Source organism: Leptinotarsa decemlineata, unplaced genomic scaffold (assembly GCF_025532065.1).
Source record: "Leptinotarsa decemlineata unplaced genomic scaffold, Ldec_3_MD MMD2_P_RNA_scaffold_7, whole genome shotgun sequence".
Classification (NCBI taxonomy): Eukaryota; Metazoa; Arthropoda; class Insecta; order Coleoptera; family Chrysomelidae; genus Leptinotarsa; species Leptinotarsa decemlineata.
In genome coordinates, this window is record NW_027412534.1 from 6,778,738 (window position 1) to 6,802,553 (window position 23,816).

Consider the following 23,816-nt stretch of genomic DNA (forward strand, 5'->3'; position numbering starts at 1 on the left):
CTGACATCTCAATTTCAATTTTTTTTTAAATGTTTTTACATTACATTTGACAAAGAAATCTATATTCCTCAAATAATTTGCAAGAGAACGCATATTGTATAGTGGGGAATTTAAACCTAGATTGGTTCTAGGTTTAGACAAAACAAATATATATTTCCTTCTATTATTGAAGTATGTATTGCAGTTCAGATGAACTTTTGACAACAAGTGTGGATTATCTACTATATTATGCAATAGCTTATAGAAAAATTATAGAAAAGCAAGTTTTCCTATAAATTCTAAGGTTGTGAATTTAAATTCATTCAAGGAAATATGATAACTGAGATAGAAAATATATTCACCATGTTTTTGTAATGTAGAAATCTTAAGAATTTTTTCTATGTCTTTTCAATTTCATTTTTATGAACTAAATAATAAGGAGATCATATTATTGCACTATATTCCAGTATACTACGGACAAATGCATTATAAAGTGTAAGTAATGTGGATATTTTTGTGAATTTGAATGAGTTCCTAATAATGAAGCCAAGCATTCTATATGCTCTGTTTATAATGTTGGTCATATGTTGCTCAAAAGTAAGTTTTTCATCCAGCGTAACTCCTAAATCTCTACATTTTGTCTTCTTGGCTAAATATTCATTGTTCATCTTATACTGAAAATCATTCCGTAGTTTTTTACTAGTAATTGACATACTAAAGCATTTGTCAACATTAAATGTGAGGCGATTTGACAGGGACCACGTAAACTCTATCTAGGTCATTTTGTAGCAAAATCACATTTCTTGACTCTTGATTACCTTGAATAATTTTAAATCATCCGCGAATAGTGCACATTGCGAGTCCTGAACTACCTCTGGCAGATCATTTATTAGTAATAAAAAAAGAGGGGTTCTAGATTGGACCCTTGGGGTACACTAGATCTTGTGAAGAAATCCTCTGATTCCCATCCCTTATAAACGACATACTGTTTGCTGTCTATAAGATACGAAGCTAACAGCTTCCAGAGTCGATCTGAAAACCCAAAAGTGTACAGTTTTTTCAACATAACCTCATGGTAGACCTTGTCGAAGGCTTTACTAAAATCTGTGAAAATAATATTTAGTTGACTATTATTCTCGACAACTTGATTTGCCTCTTGTATAAAACATGTTAGTTTAGTTATCGTAAACCTTTTAGGTAGGAACCCATGTTGTTTTTCACTTAGACGTGATTCAAAATTTTTTTATGAATAATTGATTCGAAAAGCTTACTGGGTGCACAATTCAGTGCTACTAGCCGATAGTTTTGTATATTCTCCCTAATGCCACTTTCAAATATTGGACAAACTTTAGCGCGTTTCCATAGTGTAGGGTAAGTGCTAGTTTGCAAGATTAAGTTTTATATTATTTTTAGGGGTTTTATCAAGAGTTGTATGCATCCTTCAACTATATAAGAAGGAATCATATCTCGGCCACAATATTTTTTTTGTTTGAATTTTTTGCGGCTCTCAGAATATCTTCATCATTTACAGAATCTATATCTAAACAAGAGTTCGTTAAAAAATCCATTAAGATTTTCTGTCTTATAATCAGCTTGATCTTTTGAATATCCGCTCAAGAAATTATCTGCGAAAGCTCTTGCAATATTTTGATGACTTGATTTCCCCCCTGTTCACCATGGTTTAAGTCAAGGAATTTGAGATTGATTTATTTCTTTCACCATACGACTAAAAATTTCGAGAGTCACTAGATATGCTGTTTTCAATTTGTTGCAGATAAATCCTATGAGCAATTTTAATTTCCTTTTTTGTTTTTGTTCTCAAATATATGAAATTTTGATAATCCAGGATTATTATAAATTTTTTATATTTCCTACGAAATTCATCTTTTCTTTTTAAATCCTTTATTATTCCTCTTGAAAACCATGGTGGATAGAATTTTTTAATTTTCCTGGCCAAAGGGACGCACTCCTGTAAGACCCCATACAAAATATCATAAAACTTTTGTACTAAAGAATTTATATTATATTATTACTTTCAAATTCATCCCAACATGTTTCCTTCAAGATATCATACAGTTTTCTGAAATCACCTTCTTTAAAATTGAATTGAGAGTTCAAATTCTTATTTGGTTGGTTATTTTCACTTCCAGGGTTCACTTTCAAGTTAAAAAATAATAATAGGTGGTGTTCATTCTCTACCACAAGTGGCATATCACATTTTTCTAAACTGATGAACAATTACTAATTACTAAACCCAGATAACCACTGAGCCCGTTTGGTACATTATTGTACTGCACAGCATTAATTAAATTCAAACAATTCAGATATCTTTGTTTAATTGAAGATGATCTCTCTTTGTTGCCTATATTTACTACTTCCGGAATGTTAAAATCCCCCACCATCAAAAAAAAAACATCATTCGAATCTAGTAATCTATTCTCTATGTTGTCAAAGATATGATCATAAGTTTGTAAATTCATACTATCGGGTACACACAAAGAATAAATGAAAATATTGCTACCATAAAAATGCAATTTAACCCATAAATTCTCAATATTACTATCATTGCAAGAATATAATAATTGTTGGCATTCATTATCTTTCCTAACAGCTATTACTAATCCTCCTACTTTCGTCTTTTTCGTATCACAAAAATGTCTGTCTCTCCTTATCACCTTGTAATTATTATAAATAAATAGTTCCCCATCAAAAAAACTGAGGGACAGCCACGTATCAGTTAATATTATGACATCATAATTTGCAGCACTCAAACTCAAAATGAACTCGTTGATTTTCGAATTAAATCCTTGCACGTTTTGATAATTCATAATAAATTTTTTGTAATTTGTAATTATGTTTAATGCACATCGTTTACCTGAATTTCATTAACATTTTATTATAAATATATGAGAGTTTTCGGACTGCCTCATGAAAATGTTATCATTACTCACCCATAATTTTTTGTAATTATGTTTAATGCACATCGTTCAAATTTGATTCAGATTTTATTAAAAATATACGGGAGTTTTCGGACTGCCTCATGAAAATGTAACCATTTCTCACCCATAAAAATCTTACCTCGTTCTTCTTTTTAAATTCTCTACATTTGCCAAACAAAGTCTTGTTTTGTCCGGTAAGCGCTTCATTTACATATATTGGGAGTGTGGCGTCAACGCCTTTGATATTCGGATAGACGTCTCCATAAACTTTTCTTTTTTCAGCCTAGACACAAATCTCAGGACAATTGTTTGCCGTTCACCATTATCATTTCACCATTATCTTAAAGTAGGCGGCACTCTCAAAGGCCAAAAAACCAATAAATAGAAATGAATCAGCAGCGAACTAGTCCAAGTGGACTGTAGACTTGGCGGTTCGTATAAGATAATTTTTACCAACCGAGCTTTATGATTGAACAGTCATAAAATTAAATTTGAAGTCATGTTGCGGTGACGAATAGAACGTGGGGATGAGTATCGCCGTTGTGTCGTCAATGTTCAGTTCAGGAACTGATCGCGATTTGAGTGTTGAAATTCGATATTGGTGCAAGTATAATTACTTAAATTTGTTGTTATCGGTTTAAAATGTGGCGTCCTTGGACAAGTACTAATAGTAATAACAAGTGTGATAACAACGCAGACTTTTTCCTGTGTAGTGATTCCAATAGCGATGGTGAACAATGCGAGAAAGAGATACCAGTGAATAAGATTCGGATGCATTTGAATATTGGGAGTATGTTTCAATGTATATTGTATATAAGAATGAATGTATATAAGAATCTACCTCTCAAGTTTGGTTTCGAGGGAAACAAACTATTACAAGCAACATCAGATTTGACCGAAATTCCTTTCTCAACTGTACGTGAACTAGTCAAAAACAAACCTTATGAACGCAAGACGCGATGTGATACAAGATTACCAAAACCATTAGATGTTCATCTAATAAAATCATTGAAAAAAACCATATACGACTGTTACAAAAGCAATGAGATTCCTACAACTGAAATCATAAGAAAAAAATTGAATACTTTCGGCCATAACGTGAGGTGATGTGACAAAACTCTTTAGGATTGGATAAAGAAACTAGGATTTAGATTTAAAATATTGAATAAACGTCAATCAGTTATGGAAAGCAGAAGAATAGTGGAATTGCATAACAAATGCTTAGAACAAATAACTAAATATAGATAAGAACAACGGCAAATTTTCTATTTGGACGAAACTTGGTATGATACTCACGACACAGTTACGAAAGGGTGGACTGATGGTTCGAGAATGTTTATGCCTAACATGCAAGCAAATAAAGGATCGCGACTAATCATTGTGCATTGCGGAGAAAGTAATGGATGGGTTCCTAATTCTTAGAAATTATGTGGAAAAAAACTTGAGGACTGCAATGTTAACTATCATAAGAACATGGAAGCTAATATTTTCGGGGAATGGTTCCAAAAACCAAATGCTTGAAGTTTTACAGATGAAAACATTTGAAAAAGTTTATGCCCTTGAGAGTACTGCTGAAAAGTATGGACACACCCTACTGAGATTTCCCCCCTATTTTTGTGTTTTCAATCCCATCGAGTTGATTTGGGGAAAATTGAAACAAAGCCTCAGGCGTAAAAATAATTTTCCAAAATTTGATAAGAAGGTAATAGAGCTAATTAAAGAAGAAGTATCTAATATTATCGAAGAAGACTGGCAGAAAAGGATTAAAAAAGTTACTTTAGTTGCAAAAAACTATATGGAGATTGGACACTTCTATATTAATGGTGGAAATGAATTCATTTTTTATTAAAATGACTACAGTGATAGTGAAACAGATAATATGGAAGAGGAATTATCAGAAGCTTTCGAAGAAAGTTAGTGAAGTGTTTTTGAAGCGATCGATTGTATATCTATTTGAGTAAGTAGTATAAAAGTTGCTAACATCGAAACTGGACGAGTTATGACAAAAATAATGTGGCTTCCTATTTTTTCGGCGACAAAAAAATGTGAAAATTACCGCCTAATTACTACACCAATTTGAAGTAATCGTTACCTCTTTACAATTCTATTCATAGGTACTTGTATTTTATTTATGTACCGCTTAAAAATATTTAGTTTTGAAAAAAAAAAAACAGCTTGAAGTGAAAAGAGCATCTCTGCAATTTTCCAGAGAAAACGTTCAATTGCAGCTTTGATGCATACACATTATAACTATATTTTGCCTATCCAATGATTTTTGAGTTAATAAATGGCAAAATTGGAACTTTTGGCGTAGAATAAATCAAAACAAGCTCTTTTCTTGATCACCAGACGCACATTTCTTCAACCAAGTTGGGGTATTTAGCATTTTGCAAATAAGAACCAACTCTCAACAAGCTAAATTTTCACAAAACAATTTAATACCATACTTTTTGAGTTTTTTACGAAAAACCCTCTGAAAAATTAGTTTATTGGTTGAAAGAGTGACACTTCCACTTGCAAATGACTCTAAAATTAATGACATATTAGTCAATCTATCCATTCCGGGGTTATTTTCACACAAGAGAAGGGGTGGCATCCACTCTCAAGGTAAAAGCAACCTTCAGTATAAATTCAACTGTGTAGTAGAACCAAAATTCATGTTCATGTTCATGAACATCGATGCTGTTTGGCAAAATTATAAAGGAAAAAAGATTGACTGGCTATTAACCTTCAGGAAGATATTTTTGTTCCTAATATGTGACATCAAATTGTTGATAACAAACGGTAGTAGAAAATTTCTTTCAAGAATGTCGTACTTGAACAAAATGAAATAATGAAAATTTCAAATATTTTTTGTTTTGAAGAAATTAGCAAAATATAATCCCATATTGAAGAAAACTTTCGTAGGAGTTAATTATGAATGAATAAAAAAATGACATAGGTTGGTACTTACTGCGGGTTACCGTTGTACACCGGACTATTAATGGTTTCATTGTAGCTACTATACCTGCCTACTACCTGTATGATCAAGCAAAATATTTTTTCTATTTTCTACTAGGAAAGTTTCAGTATAAAATTGATGCACTTTTAATAATTGTTATCGTGAAATAATATCATCCTGTTACTATATAACACGTCTTCGTTTCATGAAATAGCATTGAAAATATTTACGTATTTGTTCTACGAAACAAACGAAAAAAGATTACTCAGCATTCTGTGAAACTCGAAGGGGCAACGATCATCGACCAACTTGGAATTCCCATGGCCAACCGAGTGACGATAAAAATATATCGAGTAGTGACTGGAATATTCTACTGCTTAGACAAGCGCTTCGTGTCATTTATCCTACGATTAGGTTTACGTGAATATACCGGCAAGTACAAAACCCAAGATTCGCCTACTCCATGCAAACCGCATGCACACAGACCTGCGAACCAAAAAATAACGACAATAAGGAACCGAGAGAATGCCGCCGGCTGGTCGTGCCGTGATTCTGGTCGGCGAACGAGATCACAATTTGGTGACGTCACGCCGCCCCCATTGCTGTTAGTTGCTAAGGCAAAGGAGGCCGTGTTCGCCTGTTAAAATGGACATCGCAGTGAGCCAAGGTCGTAGCAAGGTCCTCGCTGCTAGCGACTGGTGACGATTTAGAACGGTCGATTGTGTTGAAAAATCGCAGTATTCCGTTTCAACATAGACGTGTATGGTATACATACCTGAGTGGTAAGTTATATAGACAGGAAGATGAATCACAACGACTGATAAAACTTCTTCCATTTCCATTCAAATCAACTTTATTGTTCCCAAGATAATACAAAGTTTATAAAAGGAAAATACATAACAATATAATAATTGAAAAATGACAACTAAAAATAAATAAAGGATTTTTCATGAAACCGTGGAAATGACAAAGGTTTCTATTTGTTTTAAAATTATTAATACACTGACCCGTTACTTGATAAAAAATTATTTTTAAATCGATTTCAATTTCGATATATAGTTGCACTTAGTCAACACATCGCTACCATTGTTTGTTTCTAAAAATAGGTACTCCTATAGACAAATAGCTACATAATAGACAAGAAAGAATGAGAAAGAAAGTCTCACTTTCACAGAATTTGATTGACTTTGTATTTGAATTGGGATAGATTTATCATTCATTTTATTTCATGAATATTACTGGAGTTTTTTCCCAACACCAAATCGTTATTTTCAACACTTCGATACGTGTTTCGATCACCAACTGATCATCCTCAAAGAGGAAGATTAAAACTGCATGCACAAACAATTGTAATAGTAGATAAATTCGAACATGATTGCGAACATTTTTTATTTTTTTTTGTTCTATACTCATGGATGATTTGTGTGTGCCTTTTCATGCATTTTCATTATTGATTAATTGGAAAGAACTTTCCATTAATGATCATTGTTTGAATACTCAAGTGAACTTAAACAGAGATTTCCTTCCCCTTCATAAAAGGATTATGAATTATTATAATCACATTTTACTAATACAATTTATTCAATATTTTTCCTCTACATAAATAATCAAATCCATAATGGGTCACTCCTCAAGTTGGTACCATTATTTTAACATGGCACTTGACACATTCTGTCTCAAGTTGTTCTTCTTCATATAATACTTTGACCGAACCACATGGCCACAATCCATAAATGTATTTTCTTGGCTATAAGCTTATTTTGTTTTATATGAGTCAAATATTACAAATGTGCAATGTACTTAATTTGAAACTTCCTGTGGCCTGACAAGTAAGTAATCTTAAACAATTTTTCCAAATTTCTTAACCTTAATGATTATTAAAAAAATTTTACAACTTCAATTTTCACTAAACTTCCTTTTCAATTAGATCACTTACTTTCAGGTGAGCACTGATGATGACGAAAGTCGAAAACGCTTTGAAAGAATTTTAAAAATTATACACTTTAATACAAAAAACCTCTTCGATTCATTAATTCCATTAAGTGTATTCAGCTTTTCCAAATATATTTATTTAATATCTTTATCGCAAGCATTATTTCATTAGATGCTTGGTTGATGGAGACATTTTTTTTTGTCTGAAATGAATGGTTGAGCCTTTCAATAGTTTTTTTAATAACGTCATGATTATCGAGGATTGAACTTCTCGGCATAGAAAATTGTGAGCACAGCAGAATGACGGTCACTTATATTCTGTAGCCACTCTAGCAAAATATACTGAAAGTATGGTGCTAGGAGCATCTATGAAAATATAAATAATGTAATATTTTTTCAAATCCATAATATTTTCGAGCACTTCACAAGCCAGAAAAGTGCTTGGAAAATTCTTCATTTTTGTTTTTTATAAAAGTCGCTAGCATCAAAACTGTGCTTGCAAGTTATGACAAAAATAATATGGCTCCTTTTGTTTCGGCAGCAAAAAATGTGAAAATTCCCTGCTAATTACCACACCAAATTGAAATAACTTATACCACTTTACAATTGCATTTTCATTGATAATAATATGAAAACTGAAACTAATTCATTTGGTATGGCGACTGTATGGCCTTTCCTAAATTAAAAATATTTCATTCTCCATAAAGTTTCTGGGCCTTTTTCAAGCCTGAAAATCAATTTTCAATAAGAGAAATTAAAAACAATTGGGGAGAAATGAATCCAATTTTTGCATTATGGTTATTGTTTATAATTATTTATATTTCAAATAAGTTGTGCCTACCAGTTATCGTTACTTTTGTTTCCTCCGTAATAATTTTCAGTTTCATTTTTATTATATGTCCCATTAGTCTAATCAACAAGTTCAAAGACATAAAAAATAGAGATAATATTTTGAAATATTTTGGTGCAGGTAAAAAATTGCATTTGTTATTAACAACATAAGATAAAAAAAATGGTATTTAGTTTTTCGTTAATAACTCAAAAAATATTAATATTTGAGCAATTTTGAAAAAAGCTCGTTAAAGAGGAGGAAATTTCCGATAAAAAAGTTCCGATTCCCGAAACTCTATCTCCATTATTTATAATTTTAATTTGACGTTGAAAATAGGGTTCCGCACGACTGTTACGGAATGCGCGCGCTGCCGCTAAAGAGTGTTCATCAAAAGAAATAATTTTTTCATAACAAAGAAGTTTCATTACCATTTTTCAAAAAGTTATTCAATTGTTAACTAACAAATTTTTTCCCAATCTCCGTTGGCATAAATAATAGGATAAAAGATATAAATAATTGGCCTATAAATTTTAAGCCCTTTTGATATATATACTTCATATGATCCTGCGATAAAAGTTTATAAAAATTAATTGTTGATAAACATTTTTTTTTTCAATTGATATTTAGCTATGTCTGTTTTCACATTAAACACTGGCAGTTATTAACATAGAATATGAATTTTATACGTAATTTGTTTATCAAATTGTTTTAAAAAAATAGAGAAATTCAACATTTTTGAAATTTTTTTTGCTATTTTGTTGTCTAGAGATAATTATGATTAAAAAAAATTCCTAATTTTAATTTTTAATGGTTTAAAATCGGTTTTTTTATATTTAGATTGTTTAAATAATTAGTTAAGAAATAATTTCGCTTTCAAAAATCATAATTTACACTTTTGAATAGTTTGGCAAAAAAAATATTATTTAATTGTTTATTAGTTTAACAATTTGTTATGAACATATATTGACCAACGTTATATTTTTTTCTGAAGCAGACAAAAAATATAAAAACAGCTATATATAAAAAAGTGTCATAATTTTTTTTAATTTATTATAATACTCCATATTACAATTTTATTTATTACAATATCATACGTTACGGTAATGAAAAAATTTTTTTCATGGCACTTTTTTATATACCGCTGCTTTTATAATTTTTTTCTGCTTCAGAAAAAAAATACAACGTTGATCAATATTTGTTCATAACAAATTGTTAAACTAATAAACAATTAAATAATAAATAATTTTTTTTGACAAACTATTCAAAAGTGTAAATCATGATTTTTCAAAGCAAAATTATTTCTTAACTAATTATTTAAACAATCAAAATATAAAAAAAACAGTTTTAAACAATTAAAAAATAAAATTGAGAAAAACAGTTTTTCAAATCATAATTATCTCTAGACAACAAAAGAGCAAAAAAATGTTTTCAGAAATATCTATTTGTTTAAAACAATTTAATAAACACATAACGTAAAAAATTCATATCCTATGTCAATAACTGTCATTGTATAATGTGCGTGAAAACAGACATAGCTAAATATCAATTGAAAAAAAAATGTTTATCAACAATTTTTAGATATTCATTTTGCAATAGTTATAAAAAATCATAATTAACAAATTGATAAATTTTTATGAACTTTTATCGCAGGATCATATGAAGTATATAGGTATATCAAAAGGGCTCCACGAAGTTTAAAATTTATAGGCCAGTTATTTATACCTTTTATCCCATTATTTATGCCAACGGAGATTGGAAAAAAATTTTTTAGTTAACAACTGAATAACTTTTTTGGAAAATGGTGATGAAACTTTTTTGTTATAAAAAAAGATATTTTTTTGATAAACTCTCTTTAGCGGCAGCGCGCGCATCCCGTAACAACCGCGCGGAACCCTATTTTCAATGTCAAATTAAAATTATAAATAATGGAGATAGAGTTTCAGGGGTCGGGACTTTTTTATCGGAAATTTCCTTCTCTTTAACGAGCTCTTTTCAAAATTGCTTGAATATTAATATTATTGATATAAGTTGTTGATTAGACTACATATCAAGAGAAACGTAGATCAAACGTTTTGTACTTCAGGTTCTAATTCAACCACGATCTACCAGCCTGGAATTTGTTCTTTTCAATCATACACCGGCAGTGAAAGCATATGTTCCTATATTAATCTAAATTGAAATAACATATCAGCCATGATTTTTTTCATATCAGAACGGATAAAAAGTTATAGGTGAGTCCTAATCGGTACATAGACGGTACACAGAGTGACAATAATAAAAAATAAATAACAATTTAATTAGAGAAACGCATTCAGAATAATAGCGACGATGAGACTAATTACTTAAGTGGTTATTTTACAAATTTAATAACAAACAGAATGGATCACATTATACAAACCATAAAGTCAGGTGAGACTTCAAGGTTGGGAATTGATTCATTTAATTGAAATTTATAAAAAATAATTCGCATTTCTGAAAATTCAAAAACTAGTAAATCTGTAATTTTAATCTACCTACCATTGATTGAGTAGGTAGACTAACATTATCGCAAGGGTAACCAAAAGCAAGCAATTGAAAAATACATGGTGCCAAAAATATATCTCTATGAAACAGTCATAATTATTGAAATCCACATCCTCTCACATAATGAAACCCTTTTGCTAAAATCTCCTTAGTTCTCTTTGGAATGTAACTTTGCTACTTTCGAATTCATTAGTATATATTCAAAAATGTACCCAAAACCAACAAACTTCGTGGATTTTCTATATCTCGGCTATGATTTCCACTCCCAATTCGGACGTGAGTTTGGAACATTTCTTTTCATCTGAAGCGATCTCTCCTGTCAACGAAAGGAAATGCTGGAACCCCAAATTTTTGATGTTTTGTGGTTCAAAATAATATCACAGAAGATGATATGCGATACACCATTGTGTATCGCATATCATTGTGTATCGCATTATTCACTTCACTTGCAAACACCATTGACTTTCTGCAAATCACTCATCCCAGTGCTGAAATTACCATATTCGATGATTTCAATGTCCACAATATCGAATGGCTCAAGTGTTCAAATATCATCAACGAACAAGGTAGCGAAGCTGGGGCTTTTGCAATAAGCAGTGGACTCACTCTGATTATAAATGAGCCAACTAGGATTTTTGACCGTGGTGGAGAATATTCTAGTTTTCTGTATCTATACCTAATAACCAATCCAGAACTTAATACAGTCATCATGAGGTCTTCTTCAGGTTGATAGTTCGACCTGGAACCTTTGGTGCAAAACGAATCTATTGAAAACACTTTCGCAACACCAAGACAAAAATTACGGTCTCTCGACGCGCGTCGCTGGCTACAAGGAACATGTTTTGCATGTTCGGTTTCATAGACCGGAGAAATTTAGTGTCGCTCAACATGCCACAGAGAACGACCATGGAATAAGTGAGAAATTTTTAAATTTGTTGAAACTGGTACAGGTTTCTGGATGCCTTCGAAAGCTTGGAAATCGAAAAGTGCGGAATGAGTTCTATGAATAGCGACAAAGGTCCTCTTTCGAACAGTCCTTTGTTTGGTCTCATACGTAATAATTCTAAATAAAAAACAGATAGATATTGGAGATAATCACTAACATAGATGAAATACATAACAAATAACAGCTATTAAAAACAGATAGCTCAGCATAGGATAAATAAAACAGGTAGTAGTTAGGTAATACCAAACGGTGTAGACTACAAACTAATTTTAGTGTTGAATGGGAGGATCTTCAAAACCATCTTCGAAATTTTTCCTGACTAGATGTTTGTTTCAGCTCTAATGATCCATCAACATGTGCTTTTGAAGTCACGGAAGTTATTCTATCATCTATGGATGTATATATTATCTAAGGGAAAATATATATAAGTTGGTCAATGAATTTTCACTACTCATAGTTATCACAGATTATTGCGTGGAATGTATGAACTACCTAAATCCTCAATCAGAATTGATAATTATTCTATTTTTACTTTCAATACAAGTTCAATAGAAGTGACTTGCCCACTATATAGTATATCTACCTGTAAAGAACTTGTCATATTTGTATTCAACGCCCTCCTTAGTTAATACCAATGAGTGCCTATGTAGGTAAAACAAGAATTAGAAAATTAGTTTAAAAGAAAATTGGGAAAATATTAGTTCTTCATGAACTTTAATCATTTTTGGTAACTATATTACACCAACAAGTGTACAATTCAGTCTTTACAAAATTGGATAATAAGATTCTTCAAACGCATAATTAATTTGAATAACTCAAAAAAATTCGTTGATCAATTGTTTCAAGTATATTTATTACATGAAAAATTTGGAACAGAGACCTTCATAACGAAAACGAAATAAATATGCTGTCTTCAAATACACGTATTCCATTTTTTACAATTGCATTGTGAAATATTTCTCTTTTAATAAGCTAAATTCTGTTAATTGATTTATATTTCATGATTCTTTTGATTAAAAAAACCCTTTGTTAATAAAAAAAAATATTAATGAACAAGTATCGAAATTTTGTTATAATATTCATTGAAGTATTGATCGAAAAAAAAGTTCAAAGAACTGTAACCTGTCTAAGGACAAAAATGGAATGAAATAAGTGAGAAACAAGTTATGTTCTGATTGCTGACATAAATAACGTTATGATTTATCATAAATTCGGAGTGCCATGCATGTTTTAGATTTTGATTGACGGCGTCTCCATTGGCTTTATTCGTTTATACAAATGTAGCCTTTATCACCGTACATAAGTAAACAGAAGTAAATTCACTCCCGTCGGTCTCTTTGATGTTTCGTGTCGATATTTTATTTTTTGCTGGCATGTGGCGGGGCAGGAGGGTGTAGGCTGAGAGCTATCGTGCACCTCTGCACGATGTTCGATCAAAAAATATGTGACCATGATCTGACTTCATCATTGGTACGAGGAGCTCACAATAAATATCTCATATGATTGTGAACTGTTTAGGAATTGAAAAAAATTATAAAATTTTTTTAGAATGATGAGTTTTTGAATTTTTTTTGTTTTCAAATTTCTTTTGGCAAATTTCAAAGTATAATAAATTCTTACCCTTGTGAAAAGGGAAAATAAATGATCCAAAGGAAAATTATCACAATCAGTGGCACATAAATTGTTGAAATGATTAAGAAATTCTGTCTCTAGATGAATGATACATTGTAAAAATGAATCTGGAAGCATATATAAACTTCCAAACTGTTTGGCTACTGTATTACTATATGCCTTGAAATTACTATATACCTAAATTTGTTTCATTCAGTGTGGTAGTAGCCGCCGTGGCAAAATTCGTACATACTTCTCATAAATGTTTTCTTAAACATTTTCTCAAAAGATATCCACATACATAGCCCAAGCTGTTGTCTCTACTCTCAAAGGTTTATAGGGATTTTTTGGAACTTCCACAAGAATTTTCATTCTATTTATGTCTGCCTCTGTATTACTAGATAGAATCTCACTAGTATCTTCTAGACTAGACAGTTCCTTCTGTCTGTGTGAAATACTGAAGAGTGAATGTGTTTTTGAAAGCTCTGGTAATTTGAATAGGACTTGGGTTTCTGGTAGTTCTACAAGTATTTCCAAGTTGACCAAAATGATTTTCCACACAGTCCTGATTTATAGTCCTCGTCAATATGTAAGAGTGTCCTCCACTATGTAGGTTGTTATCTGTTACCCCTCAATGAATCTCATTTGTCCAGTCGTGTTTTTTCCTTTTTTTGATATTACAGTTAATTTGCTAAAAAATTACAAAACAACGAAAAGAAAAGAAAACAACAATAAAAATTAATTGGTGCTCCGGGGCGACTTCATTGATTCCAGTGAAGCACCACATAATCTGAAGATCTTGATTTTCCAAAGTTCTCTCTCTCATAGAACAAAATGTAGGGTGTCTCCAGAGGCTCCAATAAATTCAATACATCGCCAGAACACTTCGTGACGCGACTATCGTCAAACTTAAATCAGTCCGTTTCGTCTTTAATCAAGGCGTAATAATGACAAAATTCAACGCCAGAACCACAGTGAACAATGACTGCATGAATATTTTAATAGTGGTCTACTAGATTGAAATGTTCATCTATTTCGAAACTTTAAAAGAGTTTCTTGCCTCCGTCAGAGGTTGAGTCTTGTTTGAAGATTGACTGGTGCCTCAGAAAATCAATTTGTTTTGATGTTGTAAAAAAAGGTTTTTTGAAATCTTTCACACCGTCAAATCTATTTGAATTTAGAATATCAAACACTTTATCCATTTTTTCAATGAATGTAGCCGTTCCTATTACTGCTGATGGTATCTGATTGAAACTGACATAGGTATTCATCGCTGTAGCCATCGAATGACTGAAAACTGGACTGGCTAATTTAACCTTCATCCTTTGAAAGTTAGTTGGGAATAAATGAGAATCAGTGAGTTTGGGTGCTACTCTATATTGCTTTTCCTTATCCAAGTTGTAAAGTTTTTCAAGATGACTTTTGTTCGTTTATTCATCAAATTTCAAAAAGTCATTTAAAAAATGGTTTCTGCTACATTTCAGCAGATGTAAAATACTTTTTTCTCATCAACAAAGAAATATGGCTGCTCTACAATCACTTCGAGATCTTTTCTGGCAAGTTTATAAAAATTAGAACCTAAATTTTAAATGCTACTCCTAACTCTCAATCCAATTTTTGATAATTGCCTAACAGCTTCAATCACAATACTTTTTATATCCAGTATTGATGTGGATGAATTGGTAAAAAAGTATGCAACAGGCTGTTTCCAGTTCGAATGTATGCCTTTTGCCATTACTACTAAGGCATTTGCAGAATTTCATTTTGTTTTGATCGTTTTTCTGAATTTTTTTTAATATTATTGGTTTGTTTGTGAATCAAAACTTCAAAATAAAATACAGATGTCCTAGTTTTTGGTTGCCTGGTTTGCTAATTATGAAGTGTGTCAATCAAATGAAATTCTAATGTTTTTTGTTATTGATGACAGAATCTAACAAAAGACATATTTGCTATTTATAGTAGATTATCTGGAACACATAAATGGAAAGTAGGCTCCAAAAAAGGTTATTTGAATATACATTTGATACTTTGGTTTTGAAAAAATTTCAGTGGAAGTAATTGTTTTCCTACAGATACAAATCAAAACTTGATGTGGTTTAACAATTATTTCCCTTCGTGGATGTCCAGTGGAACTGGAGGCATATCCTATTCGTAAAGTTCAATTTCATCAAATTAAATTCATAATAAAAAATATGCATATTATTGACTTCACTATATATATATATATATATATATATATATATATATATATATATATATATATATATATATATATATATATATATATATATATATATATATATATATATATATATATATATATATATATATATATATATATATATGGTCTATAACAATTTATTCAATGATTTTCATTATATGTTCATTACTCCAATCTTACATAATAAATGATAGAAAAACATACCTTTTTTGGTGGAATTGGCCGCGGTGGTAGTGCGTCCGACTCACGATCGGAAGATCGTGGGTTCGATTTCCGCCTCGACCAGATATTTTTCTCGAGAGAATTTATCTGGTTGAAGCTGGAATGGTTCTTCAACCGTGTTAGGAATCACACGTTAAAAGGTAAGACCTCGTTAGTCCTTAGCTCGCACAAGTTCTCAACTTTTGAGAGTTGTCGTTCGTATGGAGGCGACAGCTGATTAACGGGAAAACAGATTTTAAACAGATTTTTTTTTCGTCAATTAGAAATCAATTGGAAAAAAATGAATGCCGACATCCACCCTGCAAATTACAGCAACTCACAGCTTGACACTTGCTCATTTTGAAACTAGACACAAATTTTTCACAAATACAAAACCACCACTTAAAACGACTCACTCTGTAATAATATACCATGACTCAATTTGGCTCGCTTGGTAAACGGCTCAGATTTAGTCGGTTGCGCTGTAGTTCGGCCGCGCATAAAAATTGAGGTGGGAAATCTTGACCCAAATATGGCGGAGAGTGAACACTGGTGTTAACTTCTATACTGTGCCTTTATCAACCAGACCATAGAACGAATCGATTGACACCTCATTCATTAAAATTAACTCAGGCATTATAATATAGTTGGGGCGTTGTGGTGGAACATGTTGAAATACAAATGAACATACTTACATATATTGCTCAAATCGTAAACCGTCTTTTTGGCTTTGCCGTAGTCGGATAAAAATTAGACAAGATTACTTTATATCCTATCCTACTGATAGTCCCTCTTCGATTGACAAAAAACTTCAATCATCAATTTGTTTTTCAAGAAAATAGATAGAAAATAGTTAGAAATGACTTTGCACGTAACTAATTCCAAGTTGGTCCAATAAAAAAGTTATACGAAATATTGAATTTCATTAGTTCGGATTTCCATTGTTGATGCTGTTGGCGGCTTCATATTTGTCCTGTTTTCGGTCTGCATTTGGGTATTGTTTCCTCAGTAACTTTGTGGGTATTCTCCATTTCTTGGCGGATCTTCAAGCACGTGCTTTCAATCTTGGCAAAGATTGGTCCATGATCCTCTTCCAATGTCTCTCTTCTTATTTCTTCAAATCGTTCCGTGGCATCCTGCAACAAAGTTGACCTCTTCCAACGGTGATAATTAATTTGAGACCTTATCAGTGCTCAGCTGGCATGTTCCAGTATGCGTTTGGCTCTCTCTCCAGGGATTGGCGATTTCAGCAGAAAATCTTTGGGGATGATGTTGTTGTCTCTCGCTCTGCACAGAAAACTGAGGAGAGTTTCTTCCAAGTGCAACATTAGAGAACTTGCTTCAGATCCGGAAACACCAGGCCACCACACGCGGACTGTGATTCCAAGAATCACCCGAAGACAATTGTGGATACTAAGAACGATACGTCGTGAAGTAACTTGGTTTGAAATCTTTTAATTTTTGATTTTCATTTCTTGTTAATAACCTTTTAATTTTCATCTTGTGTTTCATAATATATTTTTTTATATTTTTGGTTGTTGCTTGTATTTTATTTCATTGTAATTTCAGTTTTTTGCTTAATATAGTTTTTTTTAGCTAATTTCTTTTTTAATTTTTCACAGATTCTATCAGGTATTTCAAATCAATTTATATCATATTAGACAATGGAAGTCCGAACTAATGAAATAATCAGTTAGCTGTCGCATTGCAGAAGCAGGTAGCGCACACTATGGCTGAGAATATCATAGAACCATGTGTGATAGACATAACAAAATGTATGCTCGATGAAAAATCTGCAAAGATTCTTCCTACTGTGCCCCTATCAAACGATACTGTTTCACAAAGAATTCGTGATCTGGCAAGCTACGTCAAACAAGTTACACGTCTATAAAAAACACGAATCGTTTTGCAAATGGATGAGTCAACTGATATCCCTGGTTTGACTATCTTGCTGGTAATCAACAATTTCACAAACCTTCTGTTAACATCACCTCGTAGTAAATTATAATGCACTCAAGGAACCATATTTCTACTTTTGACTCAAAATTTCCAGATGAAAGTCGAAATTTCAAAGTGAAAGTCGAATTTACGAGCAAAAAGTCGAAATTACGAGATAAAAGTCGAAATTATGAGATAAAAGTCGAAATTACGAGATAAAAGTCGAAATTACGAGATAAAAGTCGATATTACGAGATAAAAGATGAAATTACGAGATAAAAGTCGAAATTTCGACTTTTAGGTCGAAATTATGGTGAATCAAATAAATATTACTGAAGTTTTTTCCCAACAACAAATCGTTATTTTTAACACCTCGACACATGTTTCGATCACCAAGTGATCATCTTCAAAGAGGAAGATTAAACTGAGTTTAATCTTCCTCTTCCTCAGTGCATCATAAGTGAATCAAATGAACAAATAATATTTGGCCCTTCTACGCTTCCGTACCGCCGCCCAAAAACACCCGGAGAAGAAATTTTCAATAAAATTAATATTGGGGTCAATGCGATTACGAGTAAAATAGCAGGAGTAATGTCACGAATAAAAAATAAAGCGCCTATAATTGTAGTTCAAGCTATTGTATCCTGCATGGACAAGCACTTGCGATGAAGCAAATGCCGTCAAATCTAAAATTAGTGTGCGATGGCTGTCTCGAGGTGAGATTTTAACAAGGGTATTTGCACTAGCCGAGTACAAATGTTTCTTTCAGATACCTATTTCTTTCAATTTGAAAGACCGTTTGGTTGTTCTGACATGTATATACATGTATACATACGAATATCTTTAAAAAACTGAACGCATTAAATTTATCATTGCAAGGTAAACAGACAACAGTGTTCGAGGCCTGTAACAAAATAACTGCCTTCCAAAGAAAATTAGATTTTTGGATTATTTGCGTTGGTCAGTGAGTTTGTTAGCGATAACGACTCAGAAATGTTTCAAGATGATGTATTCGAACAATTCTCCATGATCCTACAAAAAAAAATTTGAGTTCAAATCAAACTCTGAAAGGTACTCATGATGTACTGTTTGGAACCTTTGGTGTAGTAATGAATATTACTGGAGTTTTTTCCCAACACCAAATCGTTATTTTCACACCTCGAAACGTGTTTCGATCACCAAGTGATCATCTTCAAGAGGAAGATAAATCTAGAAACTACTCAAAACTAAAGCTATTTATGCTATTCAGGTACATCATACAGGTAGGTATACAGTAAGTAATACCACCCATACCAGTGTACCACCCTAAATTAATTTTACAATTGGCCTGTCTATTATTTTACAATATGTCCTTATGTATGTTTAAATGTTACAGCTATATATGAACAATTTTCAGCTATATAAAATTAGTTTCACAATATTGCCTATCTAAATATATTTACAATGTGTCTTTTTGTAGTAATCAGTAAACTCAACAATATTATTTCAACAAGCTATATAGTATGCTATTTGGTATTGGTCCGTTATCGTTATTCATAATATTATTATGTTTACTTATTTCTACACTCTCATAGGCATCTAGTTGCCTGTTGTTGTTAACTTGTCTAACTAATCTTAAAGAACTGAAGTCTATGGAATGGTTTTGTTGCAAAATATGATGGGCGACTGCTGATTTTTCAGGTCTTCCATATTTTAAGTGTGGTATGTTTTCCTTATAGCTCACTTTAATAGATCTTTTTGTCTATCCATAATATTTTGCATCGCAGTCCTTACATGCAATTTCGTCAATTCCAGACTTTTCCGAATTCTCGACTTTGTCTTTTGGACTTCCCAAAAGGCTCTGCAATGTATGACTTGTTTTTAAAACCACCTTCATACCTAGTTCCTTGAAAATCTTTCCAAAGTTCTGTCTGTCCATAATATTTTGCATATGATTACCAAAAGGGACACCAACACCATGGCTGACAGTGACATGGGGTACAGTGCTGCCAAACACTCACAAATGAAGTGGCATTTGTTAAACTAACAAAAAATCTTATACTAACTTTTTCGTCAATTTATTGTTTTTTTTGCTCATTTTTACTGCCCTGAAGAAGCTTCCCATTAGAAGCGAAAGCTTGGCAAAGTACACAGAGTATGATTTTTGATTTTTTGACTGTCAGACCCTGTTAATCTATTTTACCGTATATATATATATATATATATATATATATATATATATATATATATATATATATATATATATATATATATATATATATATATATATATATAGAGCCTTAAAAGGGAGTGTTGCAAAAATATTACCAAAACTGTATATCTAAGGGGAACTACAAATTGCATCCTTTTTAAATTCCATAATAAATGTGCATTTTTATTGCACTCAAGACAATCACGTGGACACCAATAAATAATAAATCTTTTTTAAATCTCAATCGTATAATGATTTGAAACTCGTCTTTCAGTTTGAATATAAACGCGAATATCATCTAATAACTCTATTTGGCGAAAAAGTGTTTCATCATCGACCGCACTAAAGGCTCACGTTCGTCACCATCAACATTCCTGCTTCGGGTTCCAGTTGCTCTTCGGAGATTTGACGAAGAATGCAGGACATTATGAATGCAGAATCGATTGTGAGCCAAATAACTGGATAATTGGACGCTATTAGGAGAACTGTCTACATTAATACCAGGAATCCAAGAAACAACGGCATGGAAAACGCATCTTACCAACTTGAAAAGTTATCAGTTCTGGGAATTACAGTCAGCCGTATTCGCACAGCGATAACATTTCCAGAAGTTAAACCACGCTGATTGATGATTTCTCAAAATTGAATCACGGACGAGTAGTCTGACGAAAATATTTTAATAGAGGTTGAAAATATGGAGGCGTTGAGGGGCCACTCTAAAAATGTAGCTGTTAGGATTCGACTGGCAATCGACAATGTTCGATAAAACAGAAATAATTGTAGTCTGACGTCTGATCCACATATGTCTTCACTTTTAAAAATATCGATCTGCCTTTCACTCAATTCCTAGTATCTAACGTAGACTATGTTACTACGATTAGCAGATTAATTTTACTTTGGATTATGGATTGATTGTGAGATGATTGATGTAAATGTTTTTTCCTTCCTTGTAGGATCTGAATTTCGGCGATTTTTTTTTACAGAATAGTCACCTCAATATGAGATTTTCATTGGACGGTTTACAAAAGCGTAAATAACCGCCTGAGTGTTTCGCTATACAATAGTTTTTCAGGCGTTTTTATACAGACTAAATTCTACTTAAAATTATGCTTTATATTAAAACAAAGCAGAAAGCAGACGAACGGTCGAATCGTTATTGCTATAGATAATACGCTAGTAAAACTACAGATTTTCGTTATTCAGGAACCTGCGATATTCTGAGAAATGATTCTACAATTACAACAATTACACGACAGTATTTTTTTTTCGTGTAATTCAATGTTTGTATGAAAGTAGCTGTAGTTATATGAAAGTAGTTACATCTACGCTTGATCTACACATCTTTGTATAGAGTTACTTCTTTATTGAAATTGATTGCTTCCTTCCTTATTTGGAAGATTTCCACATTTTTTTGTATAAAGATGGAGAAGTAGAAAGTAAAAACCTTACTTTTCCATATAGATAGTGTCTTACCATCAAGTAGTGGTTTCATCAAGAGTTGTTGTCAGACTTGTTGGAACTGACAAAAGGGGGTATCTCTTACCTCTTAACGTGCAATTGAAATCAACAGTCGGTTTTCAAAATTTCTCATCGATTTTAACAACCAATTTTGTTATGGCTACATAGTGCTCTCTGACGAAATTTTTCTTCTGGTCTGTATCTGAAAGAAACTTCTTTATAATAATATTTATTCACCTCAAATGTACAATGGAAGAATACAATAGTGTAACGAATCTGAAGCCGCATCTGACCGATTTGCCGGCAAGCGAACAAACACATGACATCACCGCAAAAGGAATGAAGTCGGCAACCGCCGGTAAAACTCTAGTTGAGTATTGAATCGAGTTATCGACTACAAATTTCGAGAAAGAATAGTGTCACTATATAAGACCGGCTTCCCGACCCAAGGGAAAGGTCAGAAAGTGAATCGAGCGGTTAAACAAGGAATTCAAATAGTGTTAGTTGCTGAGTGTTGTAAATAAATTAGTTTATGATTACTGAAATATTATTTAAAATAAATTTGTTTAAGACAGTAAATTCTTTAATTTGTTACAATAGGAAGGAGACATTTAGTGGTAAATAAATTCATACTACCCAACAAGGCAAGCGTTGCTGTTGGTAGTGTAAAACTCACCTGTGAGTAAATATTCTGAAGTGGAATGAGGTTATGAAATATTTTTATATAAGAACAGACAAAGGTAAAAGTGATGCGTATAATTAGCCTTATCGTGGATCTGATCAAATTAGACAAAATACCATGAGGCGGACCTCGACTACAGTGAAAATTGTCTTCATAGATCTAGAATCTCTATATCATATTAGATAAATTAAAGGAAATATAAAAATCAAATATGAAGTATAAAATATATAAAATAGTGTTGTTAATATAAAATTTAACAATAGTGTTGCCAATATAAAATTTAAAATCCCCTAAAACTGAACATGCACCAACGGAATACAGTAAAACACATATAATTTATGAGGAGCTTTCAAATGTTTGATTTTGAGATAAGAGTAAAGTACTCTTATTTTGAAAAATCTTGGGAAATGTTATTTGGAAAAGTTGTTCAGCATCAAAAAATACATCTAGATTTTCCAACACTCCGGAAAACACTACAGCCTCAGGGGCCTGTTGCGTTTTTCTCCCATCTTCCACATGACACCCATATAAACACTCTTATGCCCTGAATTACTTTTTACAGGTTTCTTACTGGATGTTTGTCATATTTTTCTTGACATAATTTGGGTTGTACATAAATGGTTTGCCTTGACGAGCTATTTATGTCCCTTTGTTACATTGCCTGTTTTTTAGATCTCCGTTATACAACCCTATTTTGTTTATGTTCCTTTTCAATGTACAGATAACATTGAGTAGCTCTGTAACTGTTCTGAGCCAATCCCTGATTTATTGAAGCAGTTCTTCAGTTCTTTTCTCTGACGGTCCCGTACTCTCTATGTTTCTTATTCACCCAATTTTTATCCTAGTTCCATACCAAAGACTTTGGTATTCCACAGCTGGTTTAGGGTCTATATTTGGATTTGATGATGTTTGACACATTCATCAGCTTTTTCCGTTGCCTGCGGAGCCTAAATGTTCTGGTACCCAGAAAATAGTCAATTCATTCTTGACCTCAGTTCTTTATGGCATTCACATACTAGCTCTGATCAGTGATCCAAGGGCAGCCTGGCTGTCTCTAAAATATTGATCTGCTAATTTCGTTGGGGCCTCAAACTGATGTTTAAAAAAAATCTGTTTTTCCGTTAACCAGCTGTCGCACCCCTATGAACGACAACCCTCAGAAGTCTCACCTTTCAACGTGTGATTCCTAACACGGCAAGTGAAAATCGATCGTTCAGACTGGAGCTTGAACCACTGACCAACAAGGCAGTCAATTTGAGTGAGTGAACAAAGCACCCACGTCGAACAGCCTAGCTACCGACCGACCAATGTTTCTTGCAAATTGCCAGATTGAATATGCTTCAGCCCCTGGATAACTGATATGTAGTGACTGAGTGGGCAACTGAAATGAATATTTCTCTCCGCACAGTAAATTCCAGCTCC

At 32.4% G+C, this 23,816-nt stretch overlaps 1 protein-coding gene across 1 annotated transcript in view; it reads left to right on the plus strand.

Annotated features, from left to right (window-relative positions):
* Positions 1–6,214: 6,214 nt before the first annotated feature.
* Positions 6,215–23,816, plus strand: part of Atg10 (Autophagy-related 10) — a 101,051-nt gene continuing 83,449 nt past the window's right edge. Inside the window, exon 1 of the mRNA XM_074170275.1 lies at positions 6,215–6,641. The gene's annotated coding sequence lies outside the window, so the exon portion shown is untranslated. The remainder of the gene's footprint in view (positions 6,642–23,816) is intronic.